Genomic DNA, 27,806 nt, shown 5'->3' with positions numbered 1-27,806 from the left:
AGGTGCTGCCCACCGTGGAACACCGCTTTTGGGTTCGGGAAACAAGCACTGAGTGGTGGGATCACATCGTCATGTATGTGTGGGATAACAAGGAGTGGCTGCAGAACGTTCAGATGAGGAAAGCCATTTTCATGGGTCTGTGTGATGAGCTTGCCCTAGCCCTGCAGTGCAAGGACATGAGAATGAGAGCTGCCCTGCCCATGGAGAAGCACGTGGCGATTGCACTGTGGAAACTGGCTACTCCAGACTGCTACCAATCAGTCGCTAACCAGTTCAAAGTGGGAAAGTCGACCGTTAGACTTGTGTTGATGGAAGTGGCTGGCTGGAGGCTGAGTTACCAGGCTGAGAAAGTGCCATGGTACTGGAGCGACCATGGATGGGGGAACGCTAGCCCAGCGAGAGGGCTGTGATTCCATGCCTGGCCGCCAGGGGGGCATGTATGGATGAGGAGATTAATTTAGGATTGGCATAGCCGGGGGGGACTGAATTTCCCCCCATCATCCGAAAGCACTGATGGAAGTCTTGGTGGCTGAAGGAAGGTCTGTTGAGGGTCCGAGCCGGTCGCTGGATTTCCCACTTCAGTTCCAGGGACTGATTAAGCAGCCAAAGCAGGACTAGGGGTTTCTCCAGCCGCTCCTAGAAACCCAACAGAAACAGTACGAAGGGCAGGCAGTGCTAGAGAGGCAGCTGGCTATCTTCATGGAGCAGCAGCAATTCCTGTCAGAGATCCTGCAAAGGGAAATCAACCGTGCTATGCCCATGGACAAAAAGAGCAGAGACGGAGAGCATGCCGCGGCAGTGCTGAGAAGGTTAGTCCAGGAGAGCAGGGCACGGGCAGGTATACAAGCATGGCCTAATGCCAAGATGGGGACAAGAGTTCCTCCATATCAAAAGACACGGCCTGTGGAGGAAATTGCTGAGTGGCACAAGGAGGGGCCAGGGCCTGCCCCCAAGAAGGTAGAAGGAAAGGAGAAGGTGTCCTCCAGCACAAACACACATGAGGCAGGCAAGGGGGAGGTGGCAGGGATGGCCATGGGCCTTGCAGAGCCTCAACCAACACACCCTGTTGGGTACTGCAGGGAGGTGAAGATCAAAATGGTTGGCCCAGAGATGAAGCAGGCTGAAGGAGGGACAAACACAAGGGTGGAGCAGTCCATGGGGGGTCTTCAGACCTTGACAAAAAAGGCTTTGGGGGATTCAGTGGCAGTACCAGAAAGTTTTCCAGGAGAAACTAAAGGCTTCAGAACAGGCTCTGCCAGCAGCTGTTAATGAGAATGAGTGGCTGCAGGAAGAGCGTTGGGATACTGCAGAAGAGGAGGATGCCTCTTCATTCTGGTGAGTGAGCTGGCAGGGGAGCTGGAGACGCTGAGCGTCCAGGCTGTACAAGTGCAAAGCTGGTGACAGTGACGAGAGGGTGAGGGATGAAGCTTGGACAAGAACAGGACTTGCCCCTGGTGTGGGCCGGGTTTTGTGGAGGAGGGGATATAACATGGTGGTTTGGCCTGTGGGAGATAAAGCCTGGAGTGAGGCCAAATGAGCTACACAGTGAGCCCCACCTGATGGGAAACCACAGCAAAGATACAGGAGCAGACCTAGCTGTTTGGTATGGGACTTTGGGGCAGAACCGGAGTCCAGACTAGGACTGGGTTCTCCCACCGTTCCCAAGAAAGGGGTCATACAAGGCCATAGAAAGGGCTACCAAGCCCAGCAAGGGCAGGCCGAGCCAAAGCCAGGCTGGGGAAGAGCCCAGAGGGTGGAAGGTTTTGTTTCTGTTAAAGACATTTTTGGACTTTCAGTTTGGAATGAGTGTGACCCAGGAAGGAGTGGACTAAAGGACGGTCACCTGGCTGGAGGGCTGAGTTCCCAGCCAACAGACTGCCAGAGCAAATATTGGGGGGGGGCGGTGCCAGCCCTGCAGGAGAGCTGTGACACCAGGCCTGGCCAGGACCCGGTGGTGCGGGAATTCTTTTACAAGCCTGGTTGCATTATGGAACCAGCCTGGTATTGGAGAGTGGTGGGGAGAACAGGGAGATGGGAGGGGCTTGTGAGGCTGGGAAGGGATTCGAGAGGGGGCCCAGCTTGGGGGTGGGACCCTGCTGGCTGTGTCTGGAGCACTGTGTAGCCTCTTCTATGGGAAGTGCCCGTGGGTCAGTGGGGTCTGAATCTCTCTCATGTGCCTTTGGTTTCTTTGGGCATCACAGGAGATGTCTGGTGCCTCACTTTCTCCATCTCTGAAGTGGGGATAATCCTGACCCACATTTAGAAAGTGATCCTCTGCTCTTGCTTCCCAAATCCCTGCCCTCCTTGCCCCTCTGACCTGTTCCTCAAACATCCATGCCCATGTTTAGTGCCTGTCTCACCCCCACCCCGAACCCCCAACTGCAAGGTCTCATGCACAGTCTCCTGCCAGCAAACTGAAGCCACCACTGGATCTAGAACAGGAATCACAGGTCCTGTGTACTGCCTTGCATGGAGTCTTGACCATGGGCATGGGGAAGGCCAACACCCATATCCGGGTAGATCATGAACCTACTCCTCTATGCCAGGAGCAGGAAGGCCTCTGGTCCTTGTTCTCTTCAGTAGCTGGAGCTGCTGAAGTAAGGGTGGGGTGCACAGCGATGGGAACAGGGCCCAGGATTAACAAAGTGTCAGAGGGAGACTCCCTCTCTGTGGGAGATTCTGTTATCCCTCTGTGGGGAATCCCTTCCTTGCAGATGCTGTGCTCTGGTTCCTTGGCTCTGTCAGGAGGTCCCATCCATAGCAGCTTGGCTGTTCTATGCCCTGCTGTGTAGCAGGCCCTCTTCAGAGAACTGCTCTGGGCAAGGACTGCAGAGTCAGCTGTCTCCCTGGCAGGTGTAGCCCCAGGTTCTATAACCCTGACCCATGGTCTCCTCCTGCTGGCAGGCTCTGAACAAGGCCTGCACAGAGAACTTGGACGCCATGCTGAAGAGCCTGCTGGCAGCAACCCCCAGCACAAACTCCAGCCCATCTTGGAGGTGAGCATAATGGGGAGGGGCAGTAGGAATTTTACCTCAGCCCTGGGGAGGCCTGGAAATGAGAGACTGGATGATCCACATTTCCATTGTGTCCGGCTACTCGAGAGCCCACTGGGCCACCCTTGGTCAGGGCAGTCAGTGCAGTGCAGTGTTGGGGCCCTGCCTCCTTCAGGGACACGGGGAAGGTGCTGATGCTTTGAGACAGGGCTCTGCTTGGTTCTGTTGAGCACTAACTCCAAGTTCCCAGGCCAGCTTGGGGAGTTAGAGTGTCAGACCCCGGTGTGGCCCAGGAGAAGGTCCTCGGAGAAAAGCAGTGGCTGATTCCTGGGGAGCTGCTGAGATTCACAAGGAGGGAATGAGCCCTTCTCTCCCGTGGTCATAGAGGATTGTAAGGAGCAGGGGCTTGTCCTTTGTCCAACAGGGACCTGTCCTAGGTCTCATTCACATACCTGGGAGAGAGCTGGGAACTTGACTGGGTCCTACCCCTGCACTTCCCTGGTACACTCTCTTCTCCCCTCCCCCCTTGGCTATTTTGCTCTGGGTCTGTGAATATGAAACAAACAGGAACTTCTTCTCCATCTTTGAGGTTCCGCTCAGGACTCCCAGAACTCTGTTACCCCACTGCCTCAGCAGGTGAGAGCTTTGCTGCTGCCCAGCTGTGTCAGCTGCCAGACACACCAGCCTCTCTGCCTTGCCAGCAAACTCTTCAAGACTCTGCCAGACTAAAACTTGCCTTGCAGGTAACAATCAGGGAACCCCAGATCCCCAGAAATGTTCCCCTGCAGTGTCCAGTCCCCTTACTGGACACTCACCGAAATGATTAGGCTTACTACCTCCAAAGAAAAAAGAAAAGGAGTACTTGTGGCACCTTAGAGACTAACCAATTTATTTGAACATGAGCTGAAACTGCTGAATTGGAATTCATTTGCAAATTGGATACTATTAATTTAGGCTTAAATAAAGACTGGGAGTGGCTAAGTCATTATGCAAGGTAGCCTATTTCCCCTTGTTTTTTCCTACCCCCCCCCCCCAGACATTCTGGTTAAACTTGGATTTAAACTTGGAGAGTGGTCAGTTTGGATGAGCTATTGCCAGCAGGAGAGTGAGTTTGTGTGTGTGTGTGTGTGTGTGTCCCCGGGAAAGGGGGGGGGGTGAGAAAGCCTGGATTTGTGCTGGAAATGGCCCACCTTGATTACCATGCACATTGTAGGGACAGTGGTCACTTTGGATGAGCTATTACCAGCAGCAGAGTGAGTTTGTGTGTGTGGTTTTTGGAGGGGGGTGAGAGAACCTGGATTTGTGCAGGAAATGGCCCACCTTGATTATCATACACATTGTGAAGAGAGTTGTCACTTTGGATGGGCTATTACCAGCAGGAGAGTGAGTTTGTGTGTGGGGGGGCGGAGGGTGAGAAAACCTGGATTTGTGCTGGAAATGGCCCAACTTGATGATCACTTTAGATAAGCTATTACCAGCAGGACAGTGGGGTGGGAGGAGGTATTGTTTCATGATCTCTGTGTGTATATAATGTCTGCTGCAGTTTCCACGGTATGCATCCGATGAAGTGAGCTGTAGCTCACGAAAGCTCATGCTCAAATAAATTGGTTAGTCTCTAAGGTGCCACAAGTACTCCTTTTCTTTTTGCCAATACAGACTAACACGGCTGTTACTCTGAAACCTACCTCCAAAGAGACAGGGCACACCTCAGCCTGTTAGGTTAGCTGGAGGTTCACATCTCATTGGAACACCCAGCACTGAGACTGTTTGGGAAGCAAAGTAACAAAGAACAGAGATCTAAGAGGCACCTTAGAGACTAACAAATTTATTTGGGCATAAGCTTTTGTGGGCTAACACCCACTTCATCAGATGCATGGAGTTAAAAATACAGTAAGCAGTATATATATTACAGCACATGAAAAGATGGGAGTTGCCTTACCAAGTGGTGGACGTCGCCCACTCCCAACAGTTGACAAGAAGGTGTGAGTATCAACAGAGGGAAAATTATTTTTTGTAGTGACCCAGCCACTCCCAGTCTTTATTCAGGCTTAGTTTGATGGTATCCAGTTTGCAAATTAATTCCAGTTCTGCAGTTTCTCACTGAAGTCTGTTTTTGAAGTGTTTTTGATGAAGAATTGACACTTTTAAGTCTGTTATTGAGTGTCCAGGGAGACTGAAGTGCTCTCCTACTGGTTTTTGAATGTTACAGTTCTTGATGTCTGATTTGTGTCCATTTATTCTTTTGTGTAGAGACTGTCTGATCTGGCCAGTGTACATGGCATAAGGGCATTGCTGGCACATGATGGCATATATCACATTGGTAGATGTGCAGGTGAACGACCTCCTGATTTTGCTTTTGCTGCAATCGTCACAGCAGTATGGCCGCTCCCCAGTGTGTGCTCGCTGGTGTATTCTCAGGTGTGCGATCTGTGCTTAGCCCTTTCCACAGTCAGCACAGTGATATGGCCGCTCCCCAGTGTGTGCTCGCTGGTGTATTCTCAGGTGTGCGATCTGTGCATAGCCCTTTCCACAGTCAGCGCAGTGGTACAGCCGCTCCCCGGTGTGCGTGCGCTGGTGTATTCTCAGCTTTGAGCTCTCTGCAAAGCTCTTGCCACAGTCAGTGCAGCGGTGCGGCCGCTCCCCGGTGTGTGTGCGCTGGTGTATTTTCAGGATCGAGGACCAGCTGAATCTTCTGCCACAATCAGCACAGCATTAGGGCCGCGCCCTGGTGTGCCGGGCCAGTGCGAAGGGGTTGCTGAACTTCTTGCCACAGTCGATGCAGTGATGGGGACACTGGCCCATGGGGAGTCTCTGGTATGTAACCAGGTCCGGTCTCTGGCTGAGTTTTCCCCGGGGACGGACTGTGTCCTGTGCATGGATCCCTCTGTGGACCGTGGGATTCTGCGTTCCTGCTGTGCTCTCTCGACATTCAGACTGTGTCCAGGGGGATCTCTAACCTTGGGAGTTTAATACAAGCCTGGAGTGGCAAGTATTAAGGTTTAAAATCCTTGCGGGCCCCCACCTTCTGCACTTGAAGTACCAGAGCAGGGAATCAGCCTTGCCAGCAGGTTTTATTAAAAATCCTGGAGCAGTCACAGTAAATTTACAGACCTGTGATGTTACTAAAGTTACTGTAACTGCTCCGTAATTTCGGATACAAAATGCTGTAACAAATCTGCAGCCTGACTCAGGGTGTTTCTACCCTATGCTGTTTGTGCAGCACCTAGTGCCTGCTCCCACAGGGGCTAGGCATGTCTTGAGTCTTGGTTTAAGCTTGAATTGTAGCCTGCCCAGGATACAGGCAGCGCCTGGCACAGCAGGACCCTGTTTTTGTTTTCAAACTGATTTTGTCTTTATTTCACTCAGAGGGGTTTATTTATGTGGTATTGGTTCTTCACTTTCTCCTGTTTTATAGGATGAGGCCTGTTCCTCAGTATTTTTGCTGTTATAATTATATTGGTTTTAAACTAGTTTAGTTGAGGGGCTACAATCCCTTCATGTGGATGCAGTGAGACCGGTTTAAAGCTGCTTAGAACAATGTAGCTTATTGCTGTGGGGGAGCGAGTCCTTTTCTAGGAATTCCTTTTGAAGAAATCATTTACTCTTGGCCTGAGGTTTCAGTCTTTGTGCGAAACTAAAACGAAACTAAAATCCTCAAGAAGGTGGGGGTTGCAGTGAGGGGGTGGGGGTTCGGGTGTGTCTGAAGGCTTTGAGGGGATGTGTGATGTAACTGGAAAACATGTCTGTATTGTGTCACAACCCACTCCCTGGCACTGCTGAGCTGGAAGGGGTGAATGGCTGCCACCCAGCCTTTGATCTACAGTCAGTCACAGACACGTTAGGGCTGAGGGCTGTGCTAAGCATTGACACTGAAGCAATGTAAGTGACAACAATTTCATGCCTCAAAGAGCAGGAGGAGAGGGGATGGGACAAAGGCCATACTGCCACCCAGGGCCGGTGCAAGGATATTTTGCGCCCTAGGCGAAACTTCCACCTTGCGCACTCCCTCCCCCCGGCGCTGCTTATAAACTTTCAAAAATGAATACTGGCTAATATGGCATTGTTCATTAGAATTAACACACGTTTGGCTTGAATATTTATTAGTTTCATTATTTAGGCTCCATATTTAATGAAAATAAATGAATAACCTGACAGCGTTGACATTGTTATTGTTTTCACTTTGTACAACATAGCATGGATCTTAAAATAAATCACATACTCTGTGACAGTGTATTGTGTATAATGTAACACATTATAATTTAGAATTTATTTTTCCACGCTTTCAGTTTAGCAAATTTAGAAACAAGTTCCTCCAAGTCAATGCTGTGAGCCATGTCATGTTCTATTGACAAGGTAGATAGCCCATGTCTTTATTTCAACATTGATGTTCGCATGTATGTTTATATCAACTTGAGCTTCGATAAGCTTTGCTCACCTCTGGTCACAGAAACTGGGAGAGTCAAGAGGATGCAAAGAGCAATAACTGTTGGGGAGACTGTCAGCTTATTTTTCCATATGAAGTTCAATACATCTTGCGGTGATGCACTCTTTTGAACTCATCTTGCAATAGCTTGCAATTCATTGCACAAGTCAAAGACATCAATATCTTTGGATTCACCATGTTGCAAAGCGTGCTCCAGATTCAAGCAATGTTCCGTAATTTGCTTTGGTGTTGTATTTTTCAAACTGTAATCATATAGGAAGCCAAATACTGAACTAATTTGCTGCATCAATGTGAATCTTTCTTCAACCGAATGTATTTCTGTGTCAATGACTGCAAAGTAAAAGTTCACTTTGAATTTTTCTTTCGGATTATAAATAGGTTCGTCATCTGCTTCATATGTGAATGGCTTCCTCTTTTTTCTAATACGGATTGGATCTGGTTCAAAAAGTGCCGGTACATCGAACTCCTCCACAAGTTCACCTGCATCTACCAATGTTTTCTCAAAGTCTGCGCCACTTCTGTGGCCCACAAGAAACTTCTTGGTTTCTCCAAGTTGATTAATGGCCTCACATATGTCGAATTCTTTCGCCTGAAGCTATTTGCTAGTCATGTTGATCTCAAACAATATGTCATACCACACAACAAGAAAAACTTGAAACTAGAAATGGCTTTTGCAAGATGCTTTGCATCAACTTGTGACGTATTGCCAGATGATCCTGTTAGTGTCATCATAGATCTCTATCAGAGCATCATAGATGTCACCAAGCTGATAGCGAAGAGGTTTCAAAGCATCGATTGGACTTTCCCATCTTGTTTCACTCCATGGTTTACCTGTGAGATTAGATACTTCCCAGTGACATGTAGAAGCTGAGAAATACACATAAACACGCTGAACTAAATCGAAGGCGGTTGCCTCCAAGCAACACTTTGCAGCATCATTAACAACCAAATTCGATGTGTCTGTATTCGCACTGTCAGTCTTGGCAGGGCCATCCTGGGATGGATGGAGAGACTCAGCTAGGAAGTACTGCAGGTCCCTGCTTGCCCTACACTCCTCTCCCTCTCCAATACCGCATAGTTGGAGCCAATCAATTTGAAGCCAATAGTGCAGCTCTACATTTCCCTTTAGCCCTGATCTGTCTTTGGGGCACAGTGTCTCTCTGGCTTTGTCCCTCTCTTGACGCCTGGGTCCCGGTTTGCAGAAAGCCCCAGCCCAGGTCAGCTCCAACCATTCTCCCGCTGACAGAGGCTGGGGCAGGGAGAGGGGCACCAGGGCAGCTCAGCTCTGCAGGCTGCCATCCTCTCCAGCCGCCCACGCACGAGAGGAGCGCGGACCAGCAGGGGCCCGAACTGTGGGGAAGCGCTTACCTTGGCCAACGCACCAGCATCCTCTTCCTCCGCCGTACTGCCGTGTGAGGCTCTTCTGTTCTCAGGGGGTGAGGGGAGTGAACGCGCTCTCCATGCCCCCCGCTGGGGCTGAGCCAAGGCAGCCGCCTGTTTGCTTTGTAAGCCCTGCTGCCGCCAGGCTTGCTGTTTGGCACTCCCAAATCTTGGTGCCCTAAGCGGCCCCTAGTGGTTACACAGGCCCTGCCACCGCCCTCTTTCACCCAGCCCATACACCAGGGTACTCGAAGTTGTGACCTGCAGGACAATTTCATCTGGCCCCCAAATGTGTCCACTCCCCCCACAGCAGCTGCCTGACATGTGGGGCAGTTTTAGAGCATTACAGTGAAACACTGCAAGTGACAAGAGACCTGCTCTACAAAATGGTGTCACCTCGCACTCATTGTATGTGACTGGTCCTGCCTGAGTCATTCCCAGCTTTCTCCTTGCTTGCTGGGGACAGGTTTCCCCAGTCGGAGAGGTCATGTGTGAAGTGAACTGGCAGAGAGGGTTTGGGGTGGGAACCTGGAGAGGACAGCGCCTTCTCTGCCAAGGGCCAGTGACTCTGGGATACTCTCACAGGCTGTGATAAGGTTTTTGCCTCTTTGAGCTATGTCTGGATCCAGGTGCCCAGCGCCACAGGACACCAGCACACACATGCCTTGAGTCAGGAGGGGCAGAGGCATGAAAACTCATTTGAAAAGTCTCTAGGGCACCCCTTCCTTGGTATGATTTTCTGAGGTGTGGGAAGCCTAGAAGGTGTTGTGGTCTATGGCCAGACAGGCTTGTCTTTCTACCCAGGTGCTTGTTTGATCCCCCAGCAGCCAGCTCACACAATCTTTCCCTTTCTCTCCCCTCCTCCCCGCCAACCCTCCAGTCCATGTACCCCATCTCCTCAGAGCGGGGGCAGGGGAGACAGGGCTCAGGAGAGCTTTCAATGAATGTCTTGGATTCAGCTCCCAGCATCTCTCAGAAACTTCGCCAGCGGCCAACACAGACTGACTCTGTGTTACACACACACACACACACACACACACACACACACACACACACACACACACACACACACACACACACACACACACACACACACACACACACACACACACACACACACACACACACAGTCTCTGGCTCTTTCACACTCACCTCCAAACACATAGTTATAGTATTGTTGTTACTTCTTGGTACTTCCTACCATGCACATATATTCTCTGCAATTTTATTTTTTCTAAGTGTGTTATTTTAGTGTTTTGACTGGTCTATGCATTTCATGATTTTTATTTATCTTGCACTTAAATTTAATTCTTTAAGTAGTGAGTTCTAAAATGTCCTGGAGTAATTATCCCTATGATAACTTTTAGAAATACATATTATACGTAGGGTTTTTTATTTCTACTGGTGGTGCACAGGCCTCGGTGCACGTAACATTTATTCTGGATGGAAGAAATGAGAGGGAAAATTGCTCACAGCCCCAGTGCCCTTTCCATTAAACAGCTGGGGAAGCTGAGGCATGGTGAGGCTGTAGTGACTCACTTCTAGAACTGAAGCGAGATCTTCCGAATCCTACGGCACTGTCCTACCCACTAGATAAATGAGGCCCCAGAAAATTCCCCCCATCGTGGAAATCTCTCTGATTCCCTCAGCACCCCTCCAATCTCCCACCCCACCAATGACCCATATCACAATTCCACCCCTCTTCCCATTTCATCGCAGCCCCATCTCTGATCCATTTCTTTGTCGTGGCTTGGAGGACCCATCATATGTAGGTCTCATCCTAGGTAAGAGATTACCCATGCATAGGAGAAATAGGAAGTATTGTAAGAGGCCCCCCTGGCTTAATCAGGAGATTTTCAATGACCTGAAATTCAAAAAAGAGTTATACAAGAAGTGGAAAGTAGGTCAAATTAGAAAGACGACTATAAAAAAAACAACACAAGCATGTAGGGGCAAAATTAGAAAGGCCAAGGCAAAAAACAAAACTAGTGATAGATACAAAGGGAAAAAACAAAGCATTTTACAAATACATGGAAAGGCAGAGGAAGACCAAGGACAGGCTAGGCCCATTACTAAATGAGGAGAGAAAGACAATAAGAGAAAATACAGCAATGGCCGAACTGGTAAATGCCTCTTTTGTTTCAGTTTTCACCAAAAAGTTAGCAGTGATCAGTCGACTAACATAGTGAACGTCAGTGTCAAGTGGGTAGGATCTGAGCGTAGAGCAGGAAAAGAAATAGTTATGAGTTACTTAGACAAGTTAGAGGTCTTCATCTCAGCAGGGCCTGATGAAATACAGCCTAGATTACTTCAGGAACTGGCTGAAGAGATCTCTGAGACAATAGCAATCATCTCTCAGAATTCGTAAAGGATGGTAGAGAGACCCGAGGACTGGGCAAATATAATACCTAGCTATAGAAAGGGAAATAAGGACAAGCCAAGGAATTACAGACCAGTCAGTTTAACTTCCGTACCCAGAAAGATAATGGAGGAAGTAATCTAACATTCTATTTGTAAGCACCTAGAGGGAAATAAAGTAATAAGTAAGAGTCAACATGGATTTGTCAAGAACAAATTATGTGAAACCAACCTAATATCCTCTTTGACAGGTAACAAGCCTTGGGGATAGGGGAGAAGCAGTAGATGTCACATATCTTGACTTTAGTAAAGCTTTTGATACTGTCTTACATGACCGTCTCACAAACAAACTAGAGCAGTATAGGCTAGGCAAGGCTACTAAAAGGTGGTTGCACAACTGATTGGAAAACTGTACTTCGAGTATTATCGTTCACAAACGAGCTGAAAGGGCATATCGAGTGGGATCGTGCGGGGATCTGTCCTGGGTCCAGTTCTATTCCGTATCTTCATAAATGATTTGGACAGTGGCACAGAGAATACCCTCATAATATTTACAAATGATTCCAAGAGGGGAGGGGTTGCAAGTGCTTTAAAAACAGGATTAAAATTCAAAAGGATTTCAACAAACTGGAGAAATGGTGTGAATAGAAAAGGAAGAAATTCTATAATACCATATTTAAAGTACTACATTTAAGTAGGAATAATCAATCACACAAATACAGAATGGGAAGTGACTGCCTAGGAAGGATTACTGCAGAAAAGGATCAGGTGATTATAGTGGATCACAAATTAACGATGAGTAGAACAGTGGAATACTACTGAAAAAAAAGGAAATATCGTTCTGGGATGTATTAGCAGGAGAGTTTTAAGCAAAATACAGGAAGTAATTCTTCCACTCTATTCAGCACTCATAAGGCCTCAGCTGGTGTACTGTGTCCAGTTCTTGGCCCCACATTTCAGAAAGGATGAGGACCAATTGGGGAGAGCAACAACCATAGATTCATAGAACTGGAAGGGACCTTGAGAGGCCATCAAGTGCAGTCCCCTGCATTCACAGCAGAACCAGCACCATCTAGACATCCCTGACAGGTGTTTGTCAAACCTCCTCTTAAAAATCTCCAGTGATGGAGATTCCACAACCTCCCTAGTCAATTTCTTCCAGTGCCTAACCACCCTGACAGTTAGGAAGTTTTTCCTAATGTCCAACCTAAATCTCCCTTGCTGCAATTTATGTCCATTGCTGCTTCTCCTATCATCAGAGGTTAAGGAGAATAATACTGATTAAATGTCTAGAAAACAAGACGTATGAAGAAAGTGAAAAAATTGGGTTTGTTTAGTCTGGAGAAGAGAAGGTGGTGGGGCAGGGGAGAACCCCTGATAACAGTCCTCGTGGACATCAAAGGTTGTTACAAAGTGGAGGGTGATAAATTGTTCTCCTTATCCACTGAGGACAGGAGAAGATTTAATGAGCTTCAATTGCAGCAAGGGAGATAGAGGTTAGAGATTAGGAAAAACTTCCGAACTCTGGGGATAGTTAAGACTGGAACAAAATTATCTAGGCAGGTTGTGGAATCCCCATCATTGGAGGTTTCTAAGAACAGATTAAACAGACACCTGTCAAGGATGGACTAGGTAATACTTGTCTTGTCTCAGTGCAGGGGACTGGGCTAGATGACCTACCTTGGTCTCTTCTAGTTCTACATGTCTATGATTTCTAGGATTCATAGATATCAAGGCCAGACAGGCTTATTGTGCCCATACAGCCTGGCTTCCTGCTTATCCCAGCCCGAGAATCTCCCCAGAGATTCCTGGCTCTGGCCCAGTAACTCCTGGCTGAGTTAGAGCAGGGCTTTGAGAGAGAGACGCCCCATCTCCACTGACAGACTCCCAGTGAGGGAGAATACATTGCATGCTGACGGGAGCTTTCCCAGTGGTTCATTCCCCTCCCAGATAAACACTGGCCCCTAATTCCCAGTTTCAATTTGTCTCTCTTCAGCTCCCAGCTATTGGCTCTTGCTCTGCCTTTGCCTTCTACATCAAGGAGCGCTCCACTAGAAGGTGTGTAAATCAGAAATTGTTTCTGGATTATTACGACTCACCTGAGGAGGGGCTCTCAGGCCCAGAGTGTACCCTGGAGCCCTCGACATCCCGGATCCAAAGCTCTGCCTCCCCTAGCTCAATCCAGTGGATTAAATCCGATTTGGAACCTGAAGAGTCTGTTTGGGGGGAAAGTTTTATTACTAAAGTTTTGGGAGCAGGGACTCGTTTATATGTTCGTGCAGCCAAACACAACAGGGTCTGGATCTCAGTCAGGGTGTGTCTGTGCAGCACCTAGGACAACAAGGCTCCAATCTCGGTCTCTGCTTCAGAGGAAAGCACAAGAGATCCCAAGCAGGAGAATAATGAAATAAACCTTCCTTAGAGATTTCTTCCCGTCTCTCACTCATACTCTGAATCAGCAACATCTACAACCCTTCTCACTTTGCAGTGGGGGCTGAGTTTAAAGCCTTGGTGAGGTAACTCTAGATCAAGGGTCAGCAAGCTTTCAGAAGTGGTGTGCCGAGTCTTCATTTATTCACTTTAATTTAAGGTTTTGCGTGCCAATAATACATTTTAACGTTTTTTAGAAGGTCTCTCTCTATAAGTCTATATATTATATAACTAACTATTGTAAGTAAACAAGGTTTTCAAAATGTTTAAGAAGCTTCATTTAAAATGAAATTAAAATGCTGATCTTACACCGCTGGCCCGCTCAGCCCATTGCTGGCCTGGGGTTCCGTTCACCTAGGCCGGCAGCAGGCTGAGCAGGGCCTGTGGCCGGGACCCCAGCTGGCAAGGGGCTGGCAGCCAGAACCCCAGACTGGCAGTGGGCTGAGCGGGGCCGGCGGCCGGGACCCCAGACTGGCAGCAGGCTGAGTGAGGCAGGCCCGCTGCCGCTTAGCCCGCTGTGGGTCTGGGGTTCCGTCCGCTGGCTCCTGCCAGCCAGGGTCCTGGCTGCAGGCCCTGCTCAGCCCGCTGCCAGTCTGGAGTCCCGGCCCTGTCCACATAGAGTAGGTACCTACCTTCTCCCTGGTTCTATCCATTCTCTTCCTCTCTCTGCTCTGAGATGAGGGTGGAAGTATGCTGAGAACAGGGCTGGGGGTGAAGGAGCAGACTGGGGTTGGGGTGTAGGGTTTGGCCAGGAGCTAGAATGAGGGAGGGGGCTCAGGGTTGGGGCAGGAGGTTTGGGTGTGGAGCACTTACCTGGGCAGCTCCCATTTGGTGCGAGGGGTGCAGGTGGGAATGGGGGGGTGGTGCTCAGGTTGGGAGTGGGGATGTGGGGGATGCAAGAGTCAGGGAATAGGGTGTGGTGGGGCTTGGTATGTGTGGGGGGTGCAGGAGTCAGGGCTGGGGGTGTGTGAGGAGGGTGCAGGAGTCAGGACAGGGGGCTGGGTACGTGGTGGGGGGTGCCGGAGTCAGGGCTGGGGTGTGTGGGGGGTCCAGGGGTGAGGGCATACTTCAGTAAACACATTTCAGTCGTGATTTCAGCTTATGTTCATAATTGTATATACAAAGTTGCTGCATACGTTTCACCATGACAATACTGGCCAGCAAGATACTGGTTTGGAAATTATACCTTATGAGACATATTTTGTACAGAGATTATTCTAGTGGTGTGTAGGGTGTGAGTAGTGCTGTATTCTATCACAGTGGCCTCTTGCAACTTTGGAAAACTCCGGTATCCCTGTGTAAAACACTTTGTGCTGTCCCAGCTGCTGTCAGACCTGTGGGGTCATGCACTGAACATTTACTGGCGCAGATCCGGTCAGTAACCTGCCTCCACAAGCTACTTTCCGTGGGCTCTCTGCCGTATGCTCGTTTCTCCAGCTCTGCATGACTCCACGCTCTTTCCATCAGCACTCACAGCTGTCTGCAGAAATGTCCATCTGGAAGTTAGAACAGAGTCTCTAGGGAGAGATTCTTCCCACTCCTGGGTGGCCCTGTCCTTGGAGAGCAGTTCATCACAGAGTCACGTACAGTGACTTGACTCATTTGTGTGGTCCGCACGAGGGTTGCCAGGTGTCCCATTTTCAACTGCAAAGTCGAGTCAAAAGGGGACCTGTACAGCATCTTGTCAGATGAACTGACCACACACCAAAAGTCCGGTTACCGTGGGAGGGGGTGGGAGTAGGGGTAAGTGGGAGAGGATCATCAATCTTTGCCAGCCTCTGCACGGTCAGGGAGGCTTCCTACCTGCAACTGGTGGGCAGGCAGAATTCATGCGCCCCATGGTTTTTTCCATTGCAGAACAATTTATTTTGACGGGGAAACCCTGTAATTGCACCTTTTCCCCACAAGGGGCTGCTGGGACACCAGAACAGAGAGCTGCTGGCTTAGGGCTGGAGCAGCCAGTCACAGGGAAGGAGGGGGTTAGGGGCTGCTTTCTTCGCAGCCCCCTACCTGTGGGCCGAGGTCTGAAGGCAATGGACAGAATGGGGCACCCAGGGCTGCTGGTGGGGTCACAGGAGCTAGTGGGGTGACATTGAGCCAGAGGCTGAATACAAGGGGGGTGCAGGGCAAATGGGGAGGGGTGCAGAGAGACACGGGGACGGAACAGATCCTGACTGAATGTGAGAGACCGGGGTGAGCCACGGTCTCCATAGGCTCCCCAACTCTCTAACAATTACTGCCCTCCCCCACAAAAAAACCCCGTTCCATACTTCTCTCACCCATACCCAGTACCCTCCAGGTTCACTCCAGGCTCCTTCCCACCAATTACTTCCCTCTCCCTCAGCTCCTCCATTACCCCTGGCTCCCCCAGGCCTTTGCACTGCTTCCGAGGGGGGTGGGTGGGGGGGCCGCGGGAAATACATTTCTGTGTTGGAGTTTAAATGAATTATTACTCAAAGTTCTGTATTAATATGTCTAGTGAGGAATCTATTTGTGAAAAATCACTTCCTCAAACTTTCTTGTTGTCCGTATTGTTACATAGTTCCTAACAGGTATTTTTAAATAAATTACCAAAATAATTGAAATTAGCATGATTATAATGTGGTATTTTGACTCAGAAAATATGCAGAATTTTAAAATATTTTTTGCAGAATTTTTAGGCACAGAATTCCCCTCAGACTAATGGGAAACTCTCTCTGAGCACCTCCCAGTCACACTGTTCCTCAGGCCTGATGGTCAGTTAGGCCCTAGAACACTTTGCTTCATTCATCTTAAAGATGTACACTTCTCACAAGCTTTCCTCTAGGACATCTGGAAGCATCAGCTTGTTTAATAGCATAGCAACACCTGGTTAAACAGACCTGAGATTCACTCAGCCCTGGGGCTTGTCAGTTAACAGGGACTTTCCCATCCCCCAGTGTACTGCCTTTCTGGGAGCCTGAACCCCAAATAAATCCATTTGACTCTGTATAAAGCTTATGCAGGGTAAACTCATAAGTTTTCGCCCTCTGTATCACTGAAAGAGATGCACAGCTGTTTGCCGCCCCCCAGGTAACAATTACTTACACTGGGTTTATTAATAAACAAAAGTGATTTTATTAAGTATAAACAGTAGGATTTAAATGGTTTCAAGTAACAGACAGAACAAAGTAAGTCACAAAACAAAATACGCAAGGCTAAGCTTAATACACTAGGAAATCGGTTACAAATGATAACTTCTCAACCTAGATGTTATTCCAAGTAAAATCCTTCTCAGGTCAGTTGCCTTTTCTGACCTGGGTCCATCCTGTTCTCTCCCACCCCTGTGGTTACAATCCTTTTGTTTCCAGGCCGGGGGGAGGGGGTGGGTGTTGTCCTGGCTGCATCCCAGCTAGAGGTGTGTGTCTCAGAGACAGAGTGAGAGATCTGGCTGGATCCCAATGAGATGGGGGAGGGGATGACCTGGCTGGATCCCACCTAGATACAGCGGGTCCCTAATGGAGTAGCCTGTGACCATCTGCTCTAAAATTCCCCCACCTGTCTGCTCTCCCCCACACCGCTCAGCCAAGTCCCCTTCCCTGCCCCACACAGTCTCTGCTGGGCATCACGGACACAGGACCACTCCCTGGTAGGTACCTGCAGGCGCTGTGCCAGGCTCACTGGCTGCCAGAAGCCCCTCAGGCCCTGGCACTGGTGTGAGTGACCGGGTGCCAGGTGAGGCTGCCCAACTGAGCAAAGCATTTGCCACAGTCAGCACAGCTGTGGGGCTGCTCCCCTGTGTGCGTGCGCTGGTGGGCTCTCAGGCCTGAAATCTGTGAAAAGCCCTTCCCGCAGTCAGCACCGTGGTATGGCTGTTCCCTGCTATACACGCACTGATGCTTAGTCAGTGCACGGGCACTGCTGAAGCTCTTGCCGCAACCGTCACACCGGTACGGCCGCTCCCCGGTGTGCGTGCGCTGGTGTCTTCTCAGGTGTCCGAGCTGTATAAAGCTCTTGCCACAGTCAGGGCAATGGTGCGGCCGCTCCCTGGAGTGTTTGCGATGGGGCACTCTCAGGCTTGAGCTGCATGCGAAGTCCTTGCCGCAGTCGGCCCAGCAGTGCAGCCGCTCCCCCGTACGCGTGCGCTGGAGTGTTCTCAGCTTTGAGCTGTATGCAAAACCCTTGCCGCGGTCGGCACAGCGATGTGGCCGCTCCCCAGTGGGCATGCACCGGTGCTGTCTCAGTGCAGAGGGGCTGATAAACCTCTTGCTGCAGTCGGTGCAGCGGTGGGGACGCCGGCCCAGGGGGAGTGTCTGGTGCGTAGCCAGGTCTGGTCTCTGACTGAGTCTACTCAGCATATTGATCCTCGTGTGGGCTGTGGGATCCTGCTCACCTTCTGTGCTCTCCCCACATTCACTCTGTCTCCTCGTTTCTCCCGGGATCCCGTGCCCTGCTGGAGAGAGCAGAGGCCATTCCGGTGTTAGCTCATCATTAGGGATGCAGGTTTGTCAAGGAAGGAAAAATGTCACGGACGGAGCGATTTCCCCATTTCTCAGTGACTGTTTTTGTGATGTGTACCTCTGCCTGCAATGGCGGCTCGTGTCCCACAGGGCTAGACTCAACGCCTCGATCCGGATACTGAGACCTGGCCTGCGAGGTTACAGTGCCGCTCAGATTTGCCCCGCTCCCAGTCATGATGGTGGGGGAAAGGGCTAAACTTCAGTGAAGGGCATTGCCACCCACATCCACTCTAGCCCACCCCAACCACTCTGCCCCGGGCTAGGTTTAGGCTTGCAGTGCTGCGGGGAGCATGCTTCTTTGGGCGGCAAGTGCCTCTGGGAAGGGCGAGGAGGGGGGCAGGTTTTATTAAAAATCTTCAAGCAGCCACAGTAAATTTTGTGACCTGTGACTTTCTAAATGTACTGAAACGGCTCTGTAATTTTTGACACACAATGCCGTGAAAATCTGCAGCCTGACTCATGTTGGTTCTACCCTATGTTGTTTGTGCAGCGCCTAGCGCCTGCTCCCACATATGCCATGCGCCTCTTGGGTCTTGTTTTATGCATAAATTGCCCAAGATCCAGGCAGTGCCCTGACCCAGGACTAGGGCCCCTCAGTGCTCATGCAGTTGAAACAGGGTCCATGGTTTGTTTTCAATCTGATTTTGGTTTCATTTCAAACAGAGGTTTTTATTTACATGGTGCTGGTTCTTCATTTTCTCCTGTTTTATAGCACGAGGCCTGTTCCCCACTTTTTGTGCTGTTTTAACAATACTGGTTTCAATATAGTTCAGTTGAAGGGCTACAATCCCCTCTTGTGGATGCAGGTAGCTGCCTAGCACAACGTAGCTTATTCCACGGCTTGACGTTTGTTTCATTCTTTGTGCAAAACTAAAACTAAACTAAAATCCTCAAGAAGGTTGGGATTTTTTTTGGCGAGGGGAGGGTGGGGAGGGGGTTGAGTATATGACAAGTCACTCAGGGTTTGTGTGATGTCACCTCAAAAACATTTTTGTCTTGTTTTACAACCTGAACCGTGGCACTGCTGAGCTGGAAGGGGTGAATGGCTGCCACCCGGCAGGCCTTTGAGCTACAGACAGTCACAGACGCGTTCAGGCTGAGCTAAGCATTGACACTGAAGCAATGTAAGTGACAACGATTTCGTGCCACTGAGAGAGCAGGAGGAGAGGGGATGTGACAAAGGCCATCCCACCCCCTCTCCCTCACACCCAGCCCATACACCAGGATACTCCAAGTCGTGGCCCACAGGACCATTTCCTCTGGCCCCCACGTGCCTCCGCTCCCGCAGCAGCAGCTGCCTGGAACCCGGGGCAGTTTTAGAGCATTACAGTGAAACGCTGCAAGTGCCTGAGACCTGCTCTACAAAATGGCGTCCTCTGCCTGGGCACGACCTCGCACTCTTCCTACATGACTGAGCCTGCCCTGAGACAAGTTGGAGAGAGTCCAGCGGAGGGCAACGAAAATGATTACCGGAGCTGGGGCACATGACTTACGAGGAGAGGCAGAGGGAATTGGGCTTGTTTAGTCTGCAGAAGAGAAGAGTGAGGGGGGATTTGATGGCAGCCTTCAACTACCTGAAGGGGGGTTCCAAAGAGGATGGAGCTCGGCTGTTCTCAGTGGTGGCAGATGACAGAACCAGGAGCAGTGGTCTCAAGTGGCAGTGGGGGACGTCTAGGTTGGATATTAGGAAACACTATTTCACTAGGAGGGTGGGGAAGCACTTGAATGGGTTACCTAGGGAGGTGGTGGAATCTCCATCCATAAGAGTTTTTAGGGCCCAACTTGACAAAGCCCTGGCTGGGATGATTTAGTTGGGATTGGTTCTGCATTCAGCAGGGGTGTTGGACAAGATGACCTCCTGAGGTTTCTTCAAACCCTAATTTTCTATGATTTTATAAGTAATCAAACCTTCTATTTGTAAACACCTAGATGGAAATAAAGTAACAGGTAAGAGTCAACATGGACTTCTCAAGAACAAATTATAATCAAACTAACCTAATATCCTCCTTTGGCAAGAAACAAACCTTGTGGATGGGGAAGCAGTAGATGTCAGATCTTGACTTTAGTAAGGCTTTTGATACTATCTTGCATGACCTTCCCATAAACAAACTAGAGAAATATAGCCTAGGGAAACCTACTATAAGGTGAGTCTGAGTGTGGTTTTCCAGCCACTTGTGCAGAGTTGTTATTATGGTTCACAATTGAGCTGAAAGGACATATCAAGTGGGATCCCACAGGGATCTGTCCTGGGTCCGGTTCAATTCCGTATCTTTATTCATTATTTGGACAATGGTGTGGAGCATTCACTCATGAAGTTTACAGATGATTCCAAGCTGGGAGGGGTGGCAAGCACTTTAGAGGACAGGATTACAATTCAAAAGAACCTTAACAAAATGGAGAAATGGTCAGAATTAAATAGGATGACATTCAGTGAGATCATATGCAAAGTACTATACTGAGGTAGGAATGATCACTTACACAAATAGAGAATGGGAAATGACTGCCAAGAAAGGATACTGCAGAAAACCATCTGGGGTTATACTGGATCACAAATTAAATGAGTCAAAAATAGAATACTGTTGCAAAAAAGCAAGTATCATTCTGGGATGTATTAATAGGAGTGTTGCAAGCAAGTTGTGAGAAGTAATTCTTCCACTTTTCTCAGCACTGATAAGGCCTCAACTGGAATACTCTGTCCAGTTCTGGGCATCACACTTCAAGAAGGATGTGGACAAATTGGGGAGGGTCACACAGGAGAGCAAGAAGAATGATTACATGTGTAGAAAAAAGGTTGCTACACTGAGTAGGGTGATAAATTGTTCTCCTTAACCACTGATGTAAGGATCAGGCCCTCTTCCTGTAGCCATATTATAAGGCCTGTAGCCATATTGTAAGGCCTAAAAGCCTATGGCCTTTGTCTACAGCCAGATTGAAAGAGCAGCAGCCATAAACTGAGTAGCAGAAAGTCACATCCTCTTATTCTGTCTAAATTACATTAACACAATGTAATACTGGGCTGTTAAGGAGACCCAGTTCTAATGGCACCCGCTATCACCAGGTAAAGAAACAGATCTTAAGATGGTTACAGAACACTTGGTTGGATGGCACGCTCTCTAACAAGAAACTGCTTCTCAGTAGTTGGTAGCTGTGAAAGCCCCATTTCTTTATTGTTTTGTCATTATGGTCCCCACTACCCTATTGTTTGTCTGTACGATCTCTGTCTGGTTCTTTGATTGTTTCTGTCTACTGTATAATTAATTTTTCTAGGTGTAAATCAATTAAGGTGCTGGGATATAATTGGTTAGAGAATTATGTTACAATATGTTAGGATTGGTTCGTAAAATTTTAGTGTAATGATTGGTTAAGATACAGCTAAGCAGGCCTCCAGTTTCACTCTATAAACTGGGGTCCCAAAGGAAGTTCTTTGGAAACCAACTCCAGGACACAGCCCCAAGCTCAGAGCTGCCAGACCTCAACCCTCTGCCAATGACACTGTACAGAAACAGGAATCCCCCAGGTGGACCTGATCCTGACTGGCCATCAAGAAAAGTTCATCTGTCTTATTGGGAGTGGTGAGCATTTTATGCTTAGCATGTGCATTCTGTTTGTGGTGATTGGTAATAAATAGAGGTTAAGTAGGATATTGCTGTGTAAGGCTCTTTCACTGGTAAAAGATCCCGCAAACCCGCAGAGTGTAAGGTTACACCTGAGCACACGGAACGGGTAAGGGTGGGTACCTATAGACTGTGTGAGTGACAGAGAATTTTGTGTGGGTAACACTGAGGCCCGGACAAGAAGTAATAGGCTTAAATTGCAGCAAGGGAGATTTAGATTAGACATTCAGAAAAACTTCCAAACTCTGAGGTTAGTTAAACACCAGAACAAATTACCTAGGCAGGTTGTGGAATCTCCCGTCATTGGAGGTTACTAAGAACAGGTTAGACAGATACGAGACAGGGATGGTCTCTAGGTAACATTTAGCCCTGCCGCAGTGCTAGGAACTGGACTTGATGACCTACCGAGGTCCCTTCTAGTCCTACATTTCTATGATTCATCAACATCAAGGCCAGACAAGCTCATTGCGACTATCCAGCCAGGCTTCCTGCCAAACTATCTACCCCAGTAACTCTTGGCTGAGTTAGAGCAGGGCTTTGTGAGGCAGATGCACCATCTCCACTGACAGACTCCCAGTGAGGGAGAATCCATTGCATTGTGAAGGGAGCTCTCCCAGACGCTCGTTCCCCTCCGAGATAAACACTGGCCCCTAATTCCCAGCCTCCATTGGTCTCCCTTCTGCTCCCAGACAGTGGAGCTCGCTCTGCCTTTGCCTTCTACATTAAGAAGCCCTCTCCTAGCAGGTGTGTAAATCAGAAGGGACTGGATTATTACGACTCACCTGAGGAGGGGCTCTCAGGCTTTCCCTGGAGCCCTCAGCATCCCGGATCCAGAGCTCTGCCTCCCCTACCTCGATCCAGTGGATTAAGTCTGGTGTGGAACCTGAAGAGCCTGTTTGGGGGGAAAGAATCAGTTTTATTACTGAAGCATTGGGGGAAGTGACTCGTTTATATGTTTGTGCAGCCCAGCACAACAAGGCCCCGATCTCGGTCAGCGTGTGGCTGTGTAGCACCTAGCACGACGGGACACTGCTCTCGGTCGCTGCTTCAGACGAGAGTGCAAGAGATCGCAGGCAGGAGAATAATGAAATAAACCTTCCTTAGAAGAAACAACAAGGAGTCCTGTGGCACCTTAAAGATTAAACAGACCTATCGTCCCCCTCTATTCGACATTGGTGAGGCCTCATCTGGAGTACTGTGTCCAGTTTTGGGCCCCACACTACAAGAAGGATGTGGATAAATTGGAGAGAGTCCAGCGAAGGGCAACAAAAATGATTAGGGGTCTAGAACACATGACTTATGAGGAGAGGCTGAGGGAGCTGGGATTGTTTAGCCTGCAGAAGAGAAGAATGAGGGGGGATTTGATAGCTGCTTTCAACTACCTGAAAGGGGGTTCCAAAGAGGATGGCTCTAGACTGTTCTCAATGGTAGCAGATGACAGAACGAGGAGTAATGGTCTCAAGTTGCAATGGGGGAGGTTTAGATTGGATATTAGGAAAAACTTTTTCACTAAGAGGGTGGTGAAACACTGGAATGCGTTACCTAGGGAGGTGGTAGAATCTCCTTCCTTAGAGGTTTTTAAGGTCAGGCTTGACAAAGCCCTGGCTGGGATGAATTAACTGGGAATTGGTCCTGCTTCGAGCAGGGGGTTGGACTAGATGACCTTCTGGGGTCCCTTCCAACCCTGATATTCTATGATTCTATGATTCTATGACTCCTGGGTCCTCTCCCGGCTCTGGGAGGGGAGCGGGGACTAGTGGGTACAAGAGGGCCCCGGCCAGGCTGTGCAGCGTGGGAGTGTCGCAGTAACACACGGGTCGGGCTGTGTCGTGTGTGTTGCTCGGCTGTGCGGTGTTGGTGCGTGTGTCACAGGAGATCACACCCCAGGCTGTGTGTGGTGGGTGTGTGCGCAGCGCTCGCTCTGTGTCTATGCGCGATACAGGCAAGGGGCGGGACTGGAGCAGTTTGTATTGGGGGGCTGCTGAGAGCCAGTGAACCAAACCCTAACCCCTGTATGTATTGGAAACCACTTCAAAGCAGGGGGTGTCATAGCACCCCTAATTCTAGCCCCTGTGGTTCCAGGAGCACTCACATGGCTGTAGTGTGTGTTTCAGAGTAACAGCCGTGTTAGTCTGTCTTCGCAAAAAGAAAAGGAGGACTTGTGGCACCTTAGAGACTAACCAATTTATCTGAGCATAAGCTTTCATGAGCTACAGCTCACTTCATCGTGTTTCCGGAGGGCTGTGTGTGTTACAAGAGCTCTCACCCAGCTGTGTAACGTGTGTGTTTCAGGAGCTCACACCCATATCCCTGCCCAGTGCCAGGGGAGGGCCGCTGCCCTATGCCATCTTCTGGCCTCAAGTGCTCATGCCCCAGATGGCTACCCCTAGATCCCACCCATTGGGCCGAGCCCTGCACACCACAGATGCCATCTACACCAGCTGCAACAAATGGTCCAATGTTAAACACATCAAGCGCCTGCAGGACGCCCAGCGCAGCCGGGTCTTCCAAAAGTTCGCCAAGCTGTGCTTTGCCGTGAAAGCTACAGTGCGGAAAGAAGGGATGGATTCTGTGTGTGACACAGCCCCAGACAGAGGGGGCACTACAGAGCCCAGCCTTGACCACTACCACTGACCCTGTTGCCCCTAACCCCAGCACCCCCTAACCTCTGTGAGCCCAAGGCCAGCACCATCCCTGGCTGCTGGAGAAGAGGATGCTGATCTGTGAAGTAATGTCTCTCCCAGTCTTATCCTTTCTCTACTGGATATTTCCTCTGTCCCACAGCACCTCCCCTAAGGTGACTGGATCTCTTTTCCCCCCTCTCGCAACTGCTTCACATAAGAGGGGGGGAAGTCCAGTCCCTGTGATTCATGCGGCCAGAGGTAACAGCTAACAGTGGCTGAAGTGGGGCAGGTGGCTTGGGGCAGGGAGGGTCAACACGGGCCTCAGGATGCCTGGGTTCTATCCATGTCTCTTAGAGGGCAGGGGTGGCTGGGGGGTTATAGTAGTGGGGGCTGGGAGTCGGGACTGCCCTGGAATGGGATCCCAGCCGTGTCTTCCCCTCTCTGTGCTATTTCAAAGGAGGGACCCAACCCTGATCTGAACACCAACTGGGTCAGCATCATCAAGCAGTGCTGGAGCAAGAGCATGCCCAAATCATCCACTGAGATGGCCATCAAGGGAGGGGAACATAGCCGGGTCCTGCCAGCCCAGCTCATGGGGCAGAGGGGCTCATGGGCTGCAGCCTTGCTGCATTCTCTGGGCCAGGACAGGCCATGCGGAGGTGCGTTGGGAGCCTTGAATGAGGGAGTGAGGCTGGGCTTGTGGCTACAGGGCTGGGCTGGGCTACAGGATTCCTGGTTTCTATTGTTAACTCTGCTACTTGCTCCCTCTTTGGCAAATCACTTAGGTCAGTAGTTCTCAACTAGGGGTACCCCTGGGGGTACACCATCTCATCTAGATAGTAGCCTTGTTTTACAGCAGGCTACATAAAAAGCACTTCCAAAGTCAGTACAAACTAAACTTTCATACTGACAATGACTTGTTTATACCACTCTATATACTATACACTGGAATATAAGTAAAATCCTTATAGTGCAATAGATTTAGTTTATAATTATATGACAAAAATGAGGAAGTCAGCATTTTCTCAATACTTGTGTGCTGGGACATTTTTGTATTTTTATGTCTGATTTTCTAAGCATATCGTTTTTAAGCGGGGTGAAACTTGGGCATACGCAAGAGAAATCAGAGTGCTGAAATGGGTACAGTAGTCTGGAAAGGTTGAGAGTCACTGACTTAGGTTATAGGGAATAGGCAGACTGGATCAGACCAGAGGCCTGTCCACTCCAGTGTCCTGTTTCCAGCATCAGAGGCTGCGGAGGAGGTGTAAGAACCCCACAGTAACAAATTTGGGGATAATCTTCCTGTGCTAGGTCTCATCTTGGTCTGTAATGGTTACAGTCAGTTCAAGTCTTGGAGCAGGAAGTTTAATATCCCTGCCATGGTTGTATGCATTAACTATTCCAGCTCTGGAAGTTCTTGTGGTCCATAGAAATATCCAGTCCCTCTTTGAGTCTTGCTAAGTTCTTGCCCTCTGCAACATCATGTGACAGAGAATTCCACTGGATAATCACCCTTTGTGTGAAAAAGTATTTCCTATCATCAGATTTGAATTTCCCACCCTTTATGTCACTGAACATTCTCTAGGTCTTGTGTTATGAATAGAGATCATTGGGAAATACAGTGTCCATCCCATGGGAAATTCTGACATTTCTAAATTTGTTTTGATTCTGAAGCGGATCAGAAATTGAAATTTCAAAATTTTTAGCGAAAGAAAATTTAAGAAAAATGTTGGAGTAACTTAATTTATGGAAATGAGCTGGTGTACATTATTCCCTTTAAAGGAATAACTAATTTAGTATTTCTGAACTGTCTGGGAGAGGGTTGGACATGACAGAACATACATTTCTGTGCGAAAATCTGGGATTGGGAGTGTGTTGGGGTCACCCTGTGATAATCCAGGCTGGCGAGAAAAGCAAGGTATGGCTGGTTGACTGCAGAAGGAAGCTCAGGGCAATTCAGGAAGCAGGGCTTAGCAGAGGGGCTCAGGGAGCCTGCAGGAAGTTGGAGAGGCCAGGGGCAATGCAGGGATGGCTGGGGAGCCTGGGAGAGTCACTGGGGGCCAGAGGGGATGGCTGGGGAGACTGGGGGAGGCAGCAGGGAACCAGGATGATGGGGATGTGCATAGGGAGCCTGGGGAAGGCAGAATGCTAAGGGGGAGATTGCTGGGCTCTGTGTGGAGGCAGTGGGGCCAAGGCAATGGGGAGGTGGGTGGAGAGCCTGGGGGGGAAGCGGGGGCAGGGGGAAATGGGAAGATGAGGGGAACACAAGTGCATTTCCCCTGAAACTGACAATATTTTATTTCATTTTTTCTTAAGGCCCTTACCTGCCAGAGTACTTCAGTGTGCTTAAGTCCATTGATTTCAGTGGGACTACTCACATGCTTATAATTAAGCATAAATTTAGGAGTTTGCTGGATTGGATAATGTCAAAATATATTATAATGAGTAATAATTAAGAACTGGAAAGTCACACTATTAAACTTTGTAACGTTAATAGCACAAGTGGGTCAGTTGTGAAGCTTTGATCCAAATTCAAGCTCCTAATCTTCAGATCCAAACCCAAGTCACTTCACAAGAGTGTTAGGATTTGGGTTCTGAAATGGGCCACCATAAAAAGAAACCTGAGCTGTGAAGTTGAAATCTGCACCTAGATCTGACTTTCCTCATGTTTCTGAGCGGTCTGGATTCTGTGTCCTAGTTTGGGGTCCATCTCTAGTTAAAAGAGAACTGTAAAGAGAAAATGGAATTGTAGGCAAGCTCAGATAGGTGACTGGAACATCCCTGCTCTCTGGGCTGGGCACAGGAGACTGAGCACAGAAATCTGTTTTAATTTACTTTCCAAAAATTCTTCCAAACCCTTCTCCTCCTAGCACGATACCTGTTTTTCCAGCTTTGCTACTGTGCTCCATGTTCAGCATTCTATGATACTATAGATACCAGAAGAGAGACATCATAGTCCTCAGGAGGGTTACCATGAGATTTCTGAGACTTGTGATGCCCAAGAGTGCCACGTTTTCTTTGTAAATCCAGCAGAAAGGGTGGATTCAAATGCAGAGGGGAAATAATTGTATATGGTTAAATTAGAACTGATTCCTGACATAATTATTGGGTGATGATATTATCACAAGAGCCCCAAAAGATCATATCAAACGTTCTGTTTGCAAATATCTCTGTTCTTCAAATTGATACAGTACATCAGTGCAACCCAGAGCTGCTTCATGTGTGCTATGGCATAGTTTCGTAAAACATAACTGTGACACTGCGCTCCGTATTCTTCATAGCATAACTGAGATGTATTTTATGCAAGATGGGTTATGTGAGGTCTCACTGGAAAGGTTATGATTACTGGATGATTATCCTATTTGTAACCATGTCTCATTTTGGTATCTGAAGTTAGGAATACTGATTATGAATCCATTATGAGTGGGTTTTCACCTGGGGAACCCCCACCAGACAATGCAATCAGTCTGGATGGGCTTCTAGGA

At 48.9% G+C, this 27,806-nt stretch overlaps 1 pseudogene; it reads right to left on the bottom strand.

The window, feature by feature from the left end:
* Nucleotides 1–387: 387 nt before the first annotated feature.
* Nucleotides 388–27,031, bottom strand: LOC144266064 (uncharacterized; annotated as a pseudogene).
* Between the last annotated feature and the right edge of the window lie 775 nt (nt 27,032–27,806).

Source organism: Eretmochelys imbricata, chromosome 6 (genome assembly GCF_965152235.1).
Source record: "Eretmochelys imbricata isolate rEreImb1 chromosome 6, rEreImb1.hap1, whole genome shotgun sequence".
Classification (NCBI taxonomy): Eukaryota; Metazoa; Chordata; order Testudines; family Cheloniidae; genus Eretmochelys; species Eretmochelys imbricata.
This window is presented reverse-complemented; position numbering and strand designations above follow the sequence as displayed.